Source organism: Neolamprologus multifasciatus, chromosome 18, assembly GCF_963576455.1.
Source record: "Neolamprologus multifasciatus chromosome 18, fNeoMul1.2, whole genome shotgun sequence".
NCBI classification, from domain to species: domain Eukaryota; kingdom Metazoa; phylum Chordata; class Actinopteri; order Cichliformes; family Cichlidae; genus Neolamprologus; species Neolamprologus multifasciatus.
In genome coordinates, this window is record NC_140456.1 from 22,546,540 (window position 1) to 22,562,967 (window position 16,428).

At 40.7% G+C, this 16,428-nt stretch overlaps 1 protein-coding gene across 1 annotated transcript in view; it reads right to left on the reverse strand.

The window, feature by feature from the left end:
• The window catches only part of LOC146497913 (semaphorin-6B-like), a 40,087-nt gene extending 24,466 nt beyond the window's left edge, over window positions 1-15,621 (reverse strand). Inside the window, exon 1 of the mRNA XM_085142025.1 lies at window positions 15,013-15,621. The gene's annotated coding sequence lies outside the window, so the exon portion shown is untranslated. The remainder of the gene's footprint in view (window positions 1-15,012) is intronic.
• Between the last annotated feature and the right edge of the window lie 807 nt (window positions 15,622-16,428).

Here is a 16,428-nt window from a genome sequence, read left to right on the forward strand (position 1 = left end):
TGAATTAACCAGTTGGTTCATTAAATGTGAGCGTCTTCAGAACACATGTACTAAAGGGAAAGAGGAATATTAAGAATTAAATTGTTTATCGTGCTATGGTTTTACTGGTCTGGCCCACTTAAGACCCACTTCAGAGTAATGTGGATGTCTCTAATCAGATTTCAGGGCAATTCATTTATTATTATAGAGAGATTTCACATGCAACCATACGAGTAAATGCTAACCTCCCGGCACCCGAGGTAGCATCAGGAGATCACTAAAATTGTTAGCATTCATCCCTTTGGGTCCAGAAATGACTGCTTAAAGTTTAATTTCCATTAAATATGGCAACAAAGGACCAACAGACACACTGGAATTTATACAGCCTGAAGGGTGGGTTACAACAAAGAGTTCAAACACTTGCAGAGACAGTGGAACAATACTGCTGCACATAAAATGTCAGGGATAAAATGTGGTAGCCAAACCATCCAGCACATGTTTGAATTCGAAAGCTTTATTAGTACGCCTTTACTCAAAATGTCTATGGCTCACACTGTTAAAAAAAAAAAAAAATCTTAAAAAAATGGTAATATTCCGGCAGCTGGGGCGCCAAAATACTGCCGTAAAATAACAGAAAATAACTTTCTCATGAAAATAGTTATTTTCAGCAATGAAAATAGAGTTTGTTGTGCTAATTTCACATGGGATCCTGCCTTTTCCAAGTGCTTTTAGACATTAAATTAGGAACATTTTAACGTGATCAAACAATGAAATTAACTATAAACAAGGTCAATGAATGTGGCAATATAAATCATAATACGTAACTCTACAGACACATACAGTTAACAGTTGGTTTAAATAATAATGGATTGTATGCCCTGGGACAGACTGACAGAGGCGAGGCTGCCATATCGCACCATCGGCCCCTCTAGCCATCACCAGTAGGCGGTAGGTGAAGAGTCTTGACCACGGACACAATACCGAGAGTGTCCAAGCTGGGGCTCGAACTGGCAACCTTCTGATCATAAGGCGAACTGCCAACTCTTGAGCCACAATCGCCCTAAATAGCACTAATACTTATGTGATGTAACACAAGCTTATAGCAGGGGTCCCCAATCCCAGTCCACGAGGGCCAGTGTCCCTGCAGGTTTTAGATGTGTCCTTGATCCATCACAGCTGATTTAAATGGATAAATGACCTCCTCAACCTTGAAGTTCTCCAGAGGCCTGGTAATGAACTAATCATGTGATTCAGGTGTGTTGACCCAGGGTGAGATCTAAAACCTGCAGGGACACCGGCCCTCGTGGACTGGGATTGGGGACCCCTGGCTTATAGGAATCATGTTATATACTTTTCCATAGCATTATACTTGAATTCAACAGTTCGATCTTTCAAATAACACAAATATATTTGTGAAATTATGATACATTTGTGAATGTATTTTAACAATCTAAATATGCATATGTACAGACAGATACATTTAATAATCATGAAAATTATGTTTTATTACATTACAGTGATTTAACGTTCATTTACATTTGAAATGTGAAATCACAGTCTATTTACGTAACTTTAATGATATTCTAGAAGAACAACACTGTAAAATGCAGTAAAATACTTTTATATTAGGATTTTTTCCTACAGTGCCGCCATACCGCAACCTTGTGGTTGTTAGTTCACATTCATTGGCTGATGCTTAGCGTCATGTTATTATGTGTCCCAACATCCAATGGCATGTCACATTGTTTTCATGGCCACACTCTCACCCCAGGTGCAGAGGCCTATTTTTGTTCAGAAATGTTGTGAATACTTTGAGATTTATATTAATTGCAATTCCTACCTCTACATTTATTTTTTAAAATATATAATTAGCACAGCGTGGCCGTGCAATGTTTTATATGTTTTTTTTTAGTTTTTATTCCTATTAATTATATTTTCACTTGTTACCTCTGAATTATTGAATCAGACCTAGATGACATGTAATTTCCAGCAAAATTATAATTCAAATACTCCTTTAATTATTGATTATTCTCATTAATTTTCGATCATTTTATATATTTTTCCATAGTATTACATTTGAATTTAACAGATCATTCTCTCACATAACAGACAAATGTTTGTGAGATTATGATACATTTCCGAATGTATTTTTACAATCTAAATATGCACATGTACAAAAAAATATATTTAAAAAACAAGTAAATTGTGTTTTACTATATTTACAGTGATGTTATGTTATTTTACCTTTGACATGTAAAATCACATTTACTTATGTAAATTTAATGATATTCTAGAAAGACAGTACAAAACTGTAAAATATACAGTAAGATACTTTGACATCACTATTTTTTGGAACAGTGCAGCTGTAGCTGCCTGCGAGGTAGCACAAACTGTCTTTGATGTGGAAAATACTTTGAAAGAGGAGAGGCGATATAACGAGGAGAGAAGAAAAAAGACAAACTGGGGAGAGCATAAAGGGCGGAGTACTTGGGCTTTGTCTTGGGTTTCTAACAGAGCTGCTGTAATGCTGGGAAATGTGAAGAATGACACAATGTAAATGAAAAGAGAGGTTGGAAACGGAAGAAGAGATCTGAGCAATATCAATGCTGCTCCCATCAAATCAACCCGAATACCATGTTCCATGTTTCCCCAACCCCGAGCCGCTTATTTCCTTTCTTCCTCCATCTCTCTTCCTCCATTGCACACCACCTCCCTTCGTTTCTCTACCTCTCATCTAGTCTGTACCCAGTTAAAAAAACCCTCTTACAGTTGTTTTCGGTGATAGAAAACCAGTTTGAGAGGTAAATGTGTTCGTTTCTAAGGAGATGACAACTGCTATTTGAGGCGCACAGATGTAGGGCACATATATTCGTACATACTTAAGTACACAGTAACCTGTGTTGCCAGTACTTCAGACTTTGTGTAAGATTGAGAGACATGCTGTTTGAAGACATCTGTGAGCTGATGTGGGCTAGAGGCTATACTCTGGGGCCACTTCAAATGTAATTCTAGCCCAGAGATTGTAGGTTTGACATCTCTAAGCCTGCTGCTCATCAGATGCATTGGATGAGGCCTGAGGGGGAGTGGAGGGTTTGTTTCATCTGAAACTCCTTTGGGATACCCTAGACTAAAACAGATGGAGTCAGGTTTAGGGTCAGCCTCGTTTCATTATGACCACAACACGAGGAGGGTCCACGCGTGATGCTTAAGTCTACAATGAAATTCTGTTGTCGTCCATGGATTTGAAAGATGGAGAGATGGAATTAAATGAAGTGTGTGTTCCAGTGAGATTAGCTATCATACGCCTGAACACACTGCCGTTAAACAATTGTGCTCCTTCTGTTTATCTTAAGTTTGGTGACTTACACTGCGTTTCTAAATAGACGTCCATAAATCGTAATATATATCACTGAAAGGACACGCTTTGTTTCACTCTGAGCCTGCTTGAGAATCGTCATGTTTTTTTTCTTCGCTGTGAATAAATCCACTTATAGCTTTTTGTATATTTATGAGCTCATTATGAACAGGAAGCAGTAACCACTCTCAAGGGTTAGATGTTGCTAAATATCCAAGAATAAAAACAAATACAAACTTGAACAACTCTAGTGGTGTTTGCTTTATGTGGTTATGATTCCTGTTTACATCAAAAGTTCAACTGGATTTACGTTCAAGAAATACAAAATGAAACAAATAACTACGGCTACAATAATAACAAAATATCTTTTGTATAAAGAATTGACAAACACATTTGAATATTTTTAATAGTATTACAAATCTGAAAGCCCCATCGACAATGATCTTATATTTCTGAACCACAGGAGCTTTTTCCTTTCAAATACACCAGCAGTAGTGATTCCCAGTGGGGTAAAAAAAATACCCCAGGGGCTACTTCTGCAATTGCCAGGGGGTGCCATGACAGATCAGCTCAGTGACATCTAAGAACAGCTTTGTGCAGAAAAGTTAACAGTTCAGCAATAAACAGATACATAAATAAACTGATGATTCAAGCGGACAATTGATGATCGAGAGGTGAAAACAATACTTACATCTATAATAAAAACTAAGACTACTAAGCAACTAAGCAACTCCGTGCATTTAGGCATGTAGAAATGCTAAAGATGAGCCCTGAAATTTAAACTGAGCATCATAAGAGGAAAGAACTGTGATTTATGTGCCTTTGGATGTTCAGGTTACTGTATTTGTACCCGTAGGTAGATTTAGTCTGCAGTAGTAAGTGAGTCATCCGTGCTCATTTTAAATACAAACACAGACAACAGGCAACAGAAAAGCATGATACACACTCCTCAATAGATAAATTAATAATTCTAACAACAAAGAATCCACAACGCATCATGCAGGATGATGAAACTATGATTTGTTCATCTGATGATCTTGTGATGGCTGCTGGAACAAAAGTGTTTTCAAACTGAGTTGTTTTACACTTTTATAAACCTTCGTCCAGAAAGAAGAAACAGGAAGACTGGATGTGAGTCATCAAGTAAAATCAGACCTGCCAAACCCCGTATCTCTCTGGTGTACAGCAATGTTGGTTCAGCTGTGGCGCCTTTAAAATATCAGCCTATAAGACCATTTAACAATATGACTGGGTGAGTTTCTGTTCTTTACAGATATGTTTCCAAACCATGACACAGAGAAAAAGGATACAAAAAGATTCAATCAAAGCATGATCAAATAAAATCATCCTGGTTTTATCACTATGGAAATGAGAGCATTTTAGACACCGGTGCCTTTTTTTTGCCTCACAGTTGCTTCTAAGTTCAGCTTTTAATCAATAATTATTTCAAGACATTTATGAGACTGAAGATGCTCCACTGTCTGATCCTTAATGGACATGACCTCTTGTGTATGAATACATTTTCTAAAATCAATGATCATATCTTTTGTCTTAGACATGTTTAATGATGAATGCGGTTGTTGGTGCCAGACGGATAGCCTGGGTATTTCAGAAACTGCTGATCTACTGGGATTTTCCCACACAACCATCTCTAGTGTTTACAGAGAATAAGCCAAAACAGAGAAAACATCACGTGAGCTGCAGTTCAAATGGCTTGTTTATGTTAAAGGAGAATGGCCAGACTGCTTTGAACTGATGAGAAGGAAACAGTAAGTCAAACAAATATTCATTTCAGCCAAAGTATGCAGAGGAGCCTTTCTGAACACACATATCAGACCTTGAAGCAGATGGGCTACAGCAGCAGAAGACCACACTTGAACCCACTCCTGTCAGCTAAGAACAGGAAACTAAGGTAAAACAGCTAAAACAAAATTGGACAGAAGAAGATTTTAGCTGCATCATTCTAATGGTACAACAACGCAAATGCATGGATCCATCCTCCCTTATATTAACGACTCAGGCTTCTGCTAGTTGTGTCCTGGTTTGAAGGATATTCCCTTGACTCCATCTCTTTATAACCACTGTGTATCCATCATCTTTTGGCTGCTTCCAGCAGGATAACACACCCTGTCACAAAGCTCAGATCCTCTCAAACTGGTTTCTTGAACATGACAATAAGTTCATTGCACTCAAATGTCCTCCACAGTCACCAGATCTCAATCCAATAGAGCAGCTTTGCGGTGTGGTGGAATGGTAAAGTCATATCATTTATGTGCAGCTTACAGATCTGCAGCCATTGTGTGTTAATATAATCATGTCAATATGGACTAAAATCTCCCAGGAATGTTTCCAGCACCTTGTTGAATCACTGCCATGAAGAATTAAAGCAGCTCTGAAGGCAAAAACCAAAATAATTTTAACTTGCACAAAAATCTTGTGCTGCATAAAGGTGCTCTATATAATGATTGTTCTGAAAGCCTGTAAAGGCTAAAAACACACACTCCCAAACATACTAAAACCCTCCGGTAAAAGATTCATTAAGCCTGCTCATTAGAGAGTGTATTGATTAAGGTTATTGATCCATAAGATAAGCAATACGATCTGGGCCAAGCCAACTTATTAAACCTTTGCCGCTATCCAGTGCAAAGACAAAGGTACTGTTTTTTTAATGATCTGAGTTATAAAAAAAAGAGGTTTGGGGCAACTCTTTGATTATCAAGGGCTCTGAGTTTTCCCAGCAGAGCCAAAATCCTGAATAAAGAAGTGAAAGATGAAAGACTGTTTCAATAAAAGACAAAAAGGGAGGAAGAGCGATACCACTTGCGACTGTCTTCCAGCTCATCAAGCTATAAAAACCAGACTGGTGACAGGATGAGTATCAGGAAATCAGGAGAGGAGAGGCGAGCAAGTGGAGAAGAAGAAAGGACGTTATGCTATTTGTGTCAGATCATGTTGGTGTGATAGGATTAAATGGTGTGACACTGACACTCTTATCATGGGACGCATGTAATGACGACGACAGCCGACAGTGCAATCTAGCCTCATCAGGCAGCTCATTAGCAAATCACCTGCTAACACCCACATAATTAGCAAATCAGCGGGTCATCTAAAGGAGCGTACACACCGGCTTTCACCGCTTATCAGTTTGACCATATGTTTGGTACTCGTCACTTGTGACTGAGCATCATTTGACAGTGAGTCTTCTTCTCTGAGCTCTCGCCTGCCACAGCTGATCTGACAGGAACCAGAGGGGGTGAGCAGCATGCTGGGGACTTCTATACAACCCCCAGTATGTCAACAAGCTACGTGAAGGACATCTAGTTCGAGGATCAACTATTCAATATTTACCAATGATCCTGTCCCTAAATGCCTCAGTGGCCTTGAATACACGCTGCACATGCTCATATTTGCATGACATCTCAGCTATTAAAGCTACCGAGTGAGATCAGTACACTCTCATCCTGCTAAATAGGGAGTAAAGAGCACCATCCCTATTCACACTGACGAGCTTTGGCCATGAGCAAAGCCTGAGCAACACCCTCTAGCCCCCCCACCCAGGCACACGAGGCCGCCAACGCACACCCACACATCTACACATACAGGCAGACATCAACCCAATGCTATGACCTGTGCTGCACCCAGCTACACTACAGCCATTAATTAATCCTTTGACACACACACACACACACACACACACACACACACACACACACACACAAATATATTATGGATGAATAAAATCCAAACCCATCTTTTCATGGTGTTGACATTTTACTCCTGACTGTTACCAAGCTGTGTTTTATGGTGCGATGCACCGAAGCTGTTGTTGTGATTAGGTCTTACAGGCAGAATCTTTTTTTTTTTCCTCTCAGTCTCTCGCTCACTGTTTGGCTGCGGCAGCCACTCCACTCTGTGCCTTTGTTACCGTAGCAACCAATAGCAAAGCTAGGGAAAGATGTTTTATTGCAGTAGATGTAAACGTGAGGAGGGCGGGTCCGCCCTCTAACTCATACGTTGCCCACATATGTGTGCGCAGTCAAACAAACAACACACACTGGTGCGTACACACTTAAGCAGGAACACAAGTACACGCGCAGTCCTGTACATGGACACAGATGTAAGGAGGTGTGGGTCCCCGCATGGAGGGGGATGGGAGACAAGCAATTTGGTCTATATATATATATATATATATATATATATATATATATATATATATATATATATATATATATATATATATATATGGTGGTTTCTTCAAGTTTATTGTGTAAAACCTTCACAATTAAAGAGATCCTCTCTGCTGGACATAGGGTAAGCTCTGAGTCCACAATTTTGGCCTTAAAGAACTATGTGTAGTGCTTTCAATGCTTTTCCCCAGTGAGCTTCTGAGACCTCCTCTGCTGTATTATTATGACAGACTGACTTCTAATAATATGCGATATACAATATACTTACAAGGATAACTGGACTGTAGAGTTTTCATGCTGGCTATGGCAGTATTAAAGACTCAGCTGAGAGAGAATCCTTTAGACCTTGTTCTCATTTGTAACACACTTGCTCCTTGAGGACAGTATGCAGGTTAAAGCCCGGAATAAAGCAAGATGGCCTAAGGGTAGAAACACAGACACGGGCTAAAATGGGAGAAGTGGGTCACCTTCAGACTTCAGTTTTCCGCACTACAATCAGTATCGTTTCATTAATAGGATTCAATCAGATATGAGCTGAAAATGAAAAGGGTGCACTGGAAGGGTAAAAAATAGTGAAAAAATCCAGAATCCTTCTTTGGTATGTGCTGCTACTGTACAGTAGACTCAGTTCAGGCAAAATGTGATGAGCTGTGTTTGTAACTGACCAGGGTGTTTTTCATGATGAATTTTAATTTTGGCCATTAGTAGAGTGATAGTTAATACCAGTTCAATAGTTAGATCAAACTGTGATGTGGCAGCCTTCATGTAGACATGCACAGATCTGTTTCGACACTAAAAACAGAATCAACATGCGCTGTGTTTAGATTTCAAAAGAGAAGCTGGGAATTCTTGGAGTCGTCGCTCCAAGATCCAAAGACTCTGAAGGTGGGTTACAGCTCCTGTCTTTATCGTACATGTTGAGGATGCCATCTCTGTTAATGGGCAGTTCAACATTTTGTTTTCTCTTTTCTGCTCTGGAAATTAAATGTAAAGAGCAGAAGGTTAGCTCTTTGCAGAGATTGGAAAAAGCAAAAACAAGGTGTTTTTATCACTGTTTTACATGTGTTATGTACAAGACTCTTTCTATGGCTGGGAGCTTCATGGAGAAGTCTTTAAAAACTTTCTGTAAAAGTGTGAATGAATGTTTTTACACTTCGGTTATAAGGTGTAATATGGGATTTTTCTTTCAATTTTTTGACAGAGCTAGGTTTCACCTGCTTTCGGGTTTGGTATTTAGCTAAATGAACTTGTCTTTTAATCTCAGCAGGAAAGTAAATGAGCATGGATCCCTAAAATGTTAATTTGACATGGCTCATTGGGTAAATTCCCACACATTGCTCTATAGATAACTCGGATTTTATGAATGACATGTGTCTTTGTTGTAAATCTGGGACTGGGTCTGTGACGCAAGTTCAGAATGGTTAATGTGAAAATCTCTCAAAAAGGGTGGCTAGACTACATGGTGTCAAAGGAAGCAGGTTGGGAAGAAGCTAAATTAAAACAGATATTTGATGTGTTTACATGCGCTCATATTCAGGACAGAGCAAATGTCTATGATGGACACAGTCACGCGCTCCTCAGAAGTGGAAGTGTCACGGTCTTTATCTTTATTGAGGTGGAGGCGATATTCCCTCAAGTGGCTGCTTGTCTCCTTAGAACGGGTCTAATCAGAGTTAAGGGAATCTGTCTCCTGCTGTTAAATATCCTAAAATACAATTCAATCTATAGGGTCATTTATATGCTAATGCAAAGGTTACCTCTGCGTATAGCTCTGACGCAGCTGTGTGCTGTTAGTTTATGGGTGAAAGCAGAAAAAGGTAAAAACTGCGAAAGAGATAATGAGGCTCAAGGAGATGAAAAGAGACGGTGCTACCAAAAAAAAGAAAAAAGAGACAGAAGGGAGATGAGGAAAAGGGTGGAGAAGACACAGAGAGGAAGTGATGTTCCCCTGGGTGAGTGCCATAGGTAATTAAAATAGGATGGACAGAGCTGGAATCTAGCCAGAGAGGGTTTCATCTCCCCTCAGACATCTTCTCCAACAGGGCTTCTGCCTGAAGCTAAATTGCTGGTAGTGACAGACACACAGCATGCAGGGAGCTATCAGTATCTGGGTGACAGGCAGGTTTGTGCAGAAAAGTAGAGAGGATGCATCAAAACATGCAAATAACAACAATTTGTGGGCTACAAAACAGGCAAATGTATGTACTTTTATTGCTACTGTGGGATAGAAATGCATATGAAAACATCTGAAACGGCACACGCAGACAGACACACACATAGACTTGCACGCACAGAAAACATTTACCGTGCTGTACAAAGCTGCAGCAAGGGCAAACGTTGCTAACCAGAGTTTGACTGCAGTAAGCACATATACATTCACTGCACAGCTCCGAGCTGGAGGCAGGCACATGAGTATGCAGTGCACACACTCAGACACACACTATGAGCACAGAGTCAAGCGCACGCACACCCCTGTGCGTACGATGCCAGTGAAGATGCGGTCTAATTACACAACAGCGACAGGGGTTTTTCGCCTATGAATTTGACCTGGTTTTATACAGTCATTATCCTGTTTAGTCACACAGTCTTAATGGTGTCCATGACATCTGTCTCCAGGCAGAATCTTTTTTTTTTACTCCCTTCTTATCAATTTCTGAAGCAAAGCCTCGTTATTTTTTAACATTCATTACAAGGAAAGAAATCATCTTACTGCTTGCTAACTGGTTCTCTTTTGACAAAAATAAACTGTGGATTTTGCAGCCAAAAATAATCGTTGCATTTGTTGTATTTTTTTCTTTCTTTTTTTACCTTGTGTTTTTCACTGACCAGCACTCGTCATCCACCTGCCTATTCATTTTTCTACCTCAACAAAGACTATGCTAAATAGGCTGTGCTAATGTCCCTACGCGGCATCCATTACCATACATCTCACACTCTGTTAGTGGCTTCTCTTATGCCGGTGTAGAAGGGGCTGAAAGGTAGCTCATTTTCATGACATGCTGTTCTTTGTGTGCTGTGATCACCGGCAGCAGTAAATATAGCTCTTTTGGCAGAGGCCTGCTAAGAGGATCATAGCCCACAATAGGTGGTCTTCTCACTGCAGATATCAAAAATGCCAAAGAATCTGCTTGTACACATGTACATGATGCATGCTTGCACAGACACACACTCCCACAGCAGCAGCAGCAGCGTATAAACACCCATACACTGACACCTCCCCTGAGAAGGTTCTCTCCTCCTCGTAGGTATAATTGTGTTTCTGCTATGCTTTGCTCCTCTCCGTTCAGTTGTGACTGGTTCCCCAGAAGAAAAGCCATAATTAAAAGAGAAAAGTTGTGTTTGCCGCGAAGATGGGATGGGTGCAGGCGAGGACACAGAGGGGAGAGAAAGATTAGCCACAACAAAGCTTCATCAGGCCACAAAACAGTCTCGAGTAGCTGGAAAGACAAAGGACTCGAATGCTTTTATCTCCCAATAAAAAAAAAAAAAAAGTCCTCCAAATCCCTCCTGCTAAGCTGCCATAACTAAAGCCTGCTTTTTGGCATAGGTGCTCACTGAATGTGTTGGACAACAAAAGCAGCAAAATATGAGAAGATAGACCAAGCTCCTAAGGATATATATATATATATAGATATAGATATGGATATAGATAGATAGATATATGAAGCCCCATTCATTTTGTGCAGAGAAGTAAAAAGTCAAGTGCCTTAGTGGTGGCATTTGAGAAAAGGTTACTGGTTATTTGCTTATCTTGTTTGTGTGCGCGCGTAGATGTGTGCGAGTGCTTCAGTGAAAGCATGGAGTGGATGGTCATTTTCTCCCTTTTGCAATTTTGCGATGTAAATGAGATCACAGAATGAAGGAGATTAGGCGGTCTCTATCTGTCTGAGTTGAAACAGCTGTGATAACGCTCCAAACCCAATTTCTAGCCACTTAAACGGGAATACGAGTTACGTGCAAAGGAGAGGGTTGATTTGCGAGACACACTTCCTTTTTTCAAGCTCATGTACGACACACGCACGTGTAGTACGCGCACATGAAATATGTGCGTACACCTTCCCACGCCTCACCTCTGGGTGAGGGAGTAATGGGAGGTGCTGATGAGGTAAGACAGTGGATAGAACAATACAATAAGAACACACGTATTTGAGTAATCAAACATGCTCATGTATCAAGTTATCCAAAACTACTCAGATTATGTTTGATGTCATTTATTTTTTCAAAAGCTTGCAGGTAGCTTGTATTTGGCAGCTGATTACATTTCATAATAGTATGATCCATCCCTGCATGCAAGGCCTTTATAGCGTGTGAAGAGGCCGCACAATGTGCACAGGCATACATAAAAAGAGCAGCACCCTCGAAAGAAGAGTCATAAAAACTGAAGATGTATGGCCACTCTGAAGGGATTTTAACATGGAAATAACTGCACGGTATTATTACACCTTGCATGTGGCTGATGCAACAACTAAATCCACATGCTTCAGCCACCTTGGCCACCTGAACATCATTTATCTTGCAGTGTGCACTTTATGGTGTTGTGGACAATTTACGGCAGTTTTCCACAGGTAACGCTCCTCTGTTTGCAGGGGTACTTGCTATCCTGCTTCTTTCTGTCTAAAACATCTGGAGGGGCTTGCTGGGGGGGGGGGGGGGGGGCAGTAAAACTCCTGAAAGCCTCTCACATCAACACAGAGAACCTTTGCATAAAGGAGCATATTTTAAACACCTATCTCAGCATAGGGAACAAAGTTCTGCCAAGGAAAGAAAGCACGACTGCATGACTCCTGACCCTCTGGCCCCCTTTAATCCTGCAGAATGACTCCCTGAGGTCCATGCACCGAGGGCCCAGCGGGAATAGGTCACCCAGCAGATGCCTGCCTGCTTAAACTCTTCTGATTTCATTGCCCCGAGGTCTGAGAACTCCACCGCACCTTTGAAATGTCGATTTTGTTCTGAAGAATCCCACCAAACCCCGCCACCCAATAAATATGGCTCCCTGTATGAAACTGGAGCCTTGTAATATGCTGGCTCCTTTTGAGGAAAATAAGCATTTCTTCAAATCTCTTGATACTAGACGCAGCTTTGTTTTGTTTTACAATCAGATTAGTGGATAATCCTGTCTCCGCTTTGACACAGAAATTACTGTTAGGGCAGGTGGGAGTTCATTCATCACGTCTGGAAAGTAAAGTTCATCCAAACACTGTAAGAGCGTATGTTACTATGACTTCAGTGGGTGGTAGGCATGTCCAGGCTGTGTGAGAACAAGGCAATCTACAGTGAGCAACTTACGGGTTAAATGTAATGAGAAAATTAGAAAAGGACAAAAAAAAAAAAAAACCCAGAAAGCATTAACTTATTTCACAAAAATCTGCTCACCCAACCGAGTTTATTGAGTATAAAAGATCTTCGGGGCTGGCAAATAAAGAAACAAGTAAATCTGATAAGAAAGCGACTGGTTTTGCAGCAGCTTGCAGCCTCCCAGTGTTAAACCAGGGGTGTCTGACTGTTCCTTTCTGTGTACCAGAGGTAAAGAGGAGCAATTTGTCGCCAATTGCTTGATGTATTCTCTTGGCAATAGGAACAGAGAAGCTGTTAGGTAACATCTCTTTCCTTCCAACATCTTCTGTCTGTTTCATCTCACTCTGCTTAACACACAGGATCTGAGACTGTCATTCTACACATTTTTAGAAATGTGGTACTTAGCAACCCCATCACAGTAATCTGCCTTTGATTTACTCTCTTTGTGTTGGGCTGTATTACTCTGGAATCCAATCTCTTTCTCTTTCTCTGTTTTTTCTCCTCCAAGACTGAATTTCTCTGTTTGTGGCTTAGCATATGTGATTGAATAGAGTCCTATGTGATCAATAGAGTTCATTAAATGTCCCTATGGGAAGCTATCTCAACCTGAAGCTTTTTACATTGTGTTTACCTGCAGCTCGCTTTGCTTTATCAATTCAAGTAGTTCCATGCTTATGGCATAATAGATTTTATAATTAAATTCCTCATTCCTGGCCATTCTCTGTTATTTTCCTAAATGTACACTGAAGTATCCATTTGGTTCCCTTCAGTATGGGCTGTGGGCTTTGGGGTGGGGATGTTAGAAAGGTTTGGTGTAGCTGTATGTTTTTGATGGGTAGGTGTTAGATGGATTTCCAAAGGAAGGCTGAAGGAAAGAGTGGCTGCACCTGTTGTTCCCTGCGGTTGCTGTGTGGTGGGGTTAGCACCTGCTCGCACGGCTGCTGTGTGGATGTCTGTGTGGGCAGCAGGGATAACAGGGAAACCATTCACACCCGCTCCAAGTGCTGTCTGCAGCCCCTCTCCCTCAACACTTGTGCTTTCTGCTCCATCATTTCTTTTTCTGTGTTTTTTACCCCCCCCCCCCCCCCCTGTAGTTTATGCCAGGACTGCTTCATCCTTTGCATTGTTAGCCTGTCTGTCTTTTTCTGTCTGTCACCAACCATCTCTTTTTGCCTTTCAGCTCGCACAGAAAAACAAACACAAATTACAGCAGCTGGGAGCTGTAATAGTCCTTCTGTGGAACTTGATAGCTTTTAGTATGAAGGGTGAAGTTGTAAACAGTGAACTACATGTAACTGTTAAATCACTTCAGTAGAAGCTGGGACAGCGGTGACTGAGCACTTAACTTTGGCTATAGAGGTTGTGAGTGCGCAGGCTGGTTATGGACTAGTCGGGTGTCAGTTCTTGTAACTGTACAAGACACATTTAGGAGAAAAGACATAAAGTGACTTCAGTTTGTGTCAATCTCTGACTGAACCTATGCAATGAAAATATTGAGGCACATGTGTAAATTCACAACAATTTTCCATTTCTTCAATTTCATTTCATTTATCAACTGTTTTCTTTGCACATTCACCCTGTAATCACACAAGTGAGTAATGACATAATCAATCGACTTTATGGCTTCTAAATGATCACATCTGACCTTTTCTCTTGTTAAAGAAATAAAAAAAACACTTGCAAACACTAAAGAAAACCATCATAAATGTACACAGAGGGGCAGTAAAATACGTCACCGGGGAGCAATGGGCACAAATCACGACCTATGATCCAATCCAAATGAAAATGTTAATTAAGCCGTATCCGTCGTTTTAATGTTACATGGCAATGTGCATTGTGAGTCTTTATTTATTTAAATATTTAGTTCTTTTGCTGAGACATCACTCAAGCCTATAAAGAATAAGCATTTCAAGACCATATGCAACACGTGAAAGCAAAATGATGAAGATTTGCACGTCATACGCAAATAACACCAAACTTGCACAGCAGACACAAAGAGCAGCTCGTGCCCACAAAGGTCCAGACGGTACCACATCCAAGCCGGAGGACTGTAATAATGCAGCATGGCGTTTAGTGGCAGTAATAAAATTGCACACTTATACACTACCTGTTCACCCCAACCACCCTCCGTTTCCCTCAAAGCATCCGTTCATCTATCCATCTCCAAACCCCACAATCATTTGGCATACTCACCGCGCCAGATGGCCAGGTATTGGAGGGTGAGGCAGGTGCCAATCGCCAACTCGCCCTCGCCGGTCGATCTTCTTCCTTTCTATGAGGAAACCGGGGTTGGGTAGCACAGCTCGGGGGTATTCAAAGCTTCTCTAAAATTGCGCTCCTCAGCCGCACCTCACCTGTCCCTTCCCTCTGTTGTGCGTCGCCGTAGCATCACTGCGCGTCCAAAACGCCCAGTCAACTAAACGTTTGGGTTTTTTTCTCCTCCCTGAAGGAAAAGAGTCCGTAGTGTAATTGCGTAAAATCTACTGAGGTTTCTGTGATCTCGAATGCGTTTTGCGTCCCGTTAGGTTTTTTCCGATCCTTGCAAATTCCCCAAATCCTGCAATTGCGGGGCAGTATGAAGTCTTCTTTCAGGAGGTACCGTGCAGTTTTCTGCACTTGGTCGAGCTGCGGCTTTGAAATCAGTTGTCAGCAAAATCTAATCCCCTTTTTAAATTTACAGTGGCGAGGTGAAACGTCCAACGCAGAGCAGGCACAGTGACAACAGGGGCCCATAATTCACACCCCCATGAAACACAGTCCTGCAGTGGATCAATGATGAATGGAGGACCTCTCTCTCTCTCTCTCTCTCTCTCTCTCACACACGCGCGCGCGCGCACAAACACATACAGGTCTATACTACTGCATGTTGTGAGTTACAGAACATAAACATAAAGCTGCAGAGTGAACTAGCACATTAACAACATTTTGTCAAATAATAAAAATACCCGAATAAAGCGTTATGACTAAATACATAACTGGCAGACGCCTGCACCTTAATGAATACAAAGAGGGTTTAAAGACAAAGACATGCACCTCTACTTCTTATTTAGGAAAATGGTGAAATAATAAGTAGACAGATGTAGGGCCGGATCTATACCAAAATATCACCAAATAACACCTTTTAATTGTAAACCACATCAGCAAAAATACATGAAAATATATGGATATATGCCTGTTATTTATTGCATAAAAGCAAACTCAAACAAACACGCAAACAAGCAAAAAGTGTTAATCAGATAAAATAAAATAATTAATAAAAATATCCTTGCTCTCAAATTCATTATAAGCTTAGTTTAGCATACTGTATTTATATTATTTAATTTTCTTCGTCCTGCCATGTTCTTTTACTAACCTTATTTGAGGTATTGTATTATTACATTTATCCCACTTTTATAGTTCTCTGTCTCATATTGCCTACAGACATATGCATTTTATCACATAGGCATCAGGACATTGGTTGTCCACCCTGTTTTCCACCACATAGTTATACAAATAGTTTTACATATGCATATACACAGATATGTCTGGATCAATGCAAACTAAGTCAGTAAGGAATTTTGAAGGGCTGCTATGCCACATTGGTCTCTGTTTTTACGTCCTTCATCACAT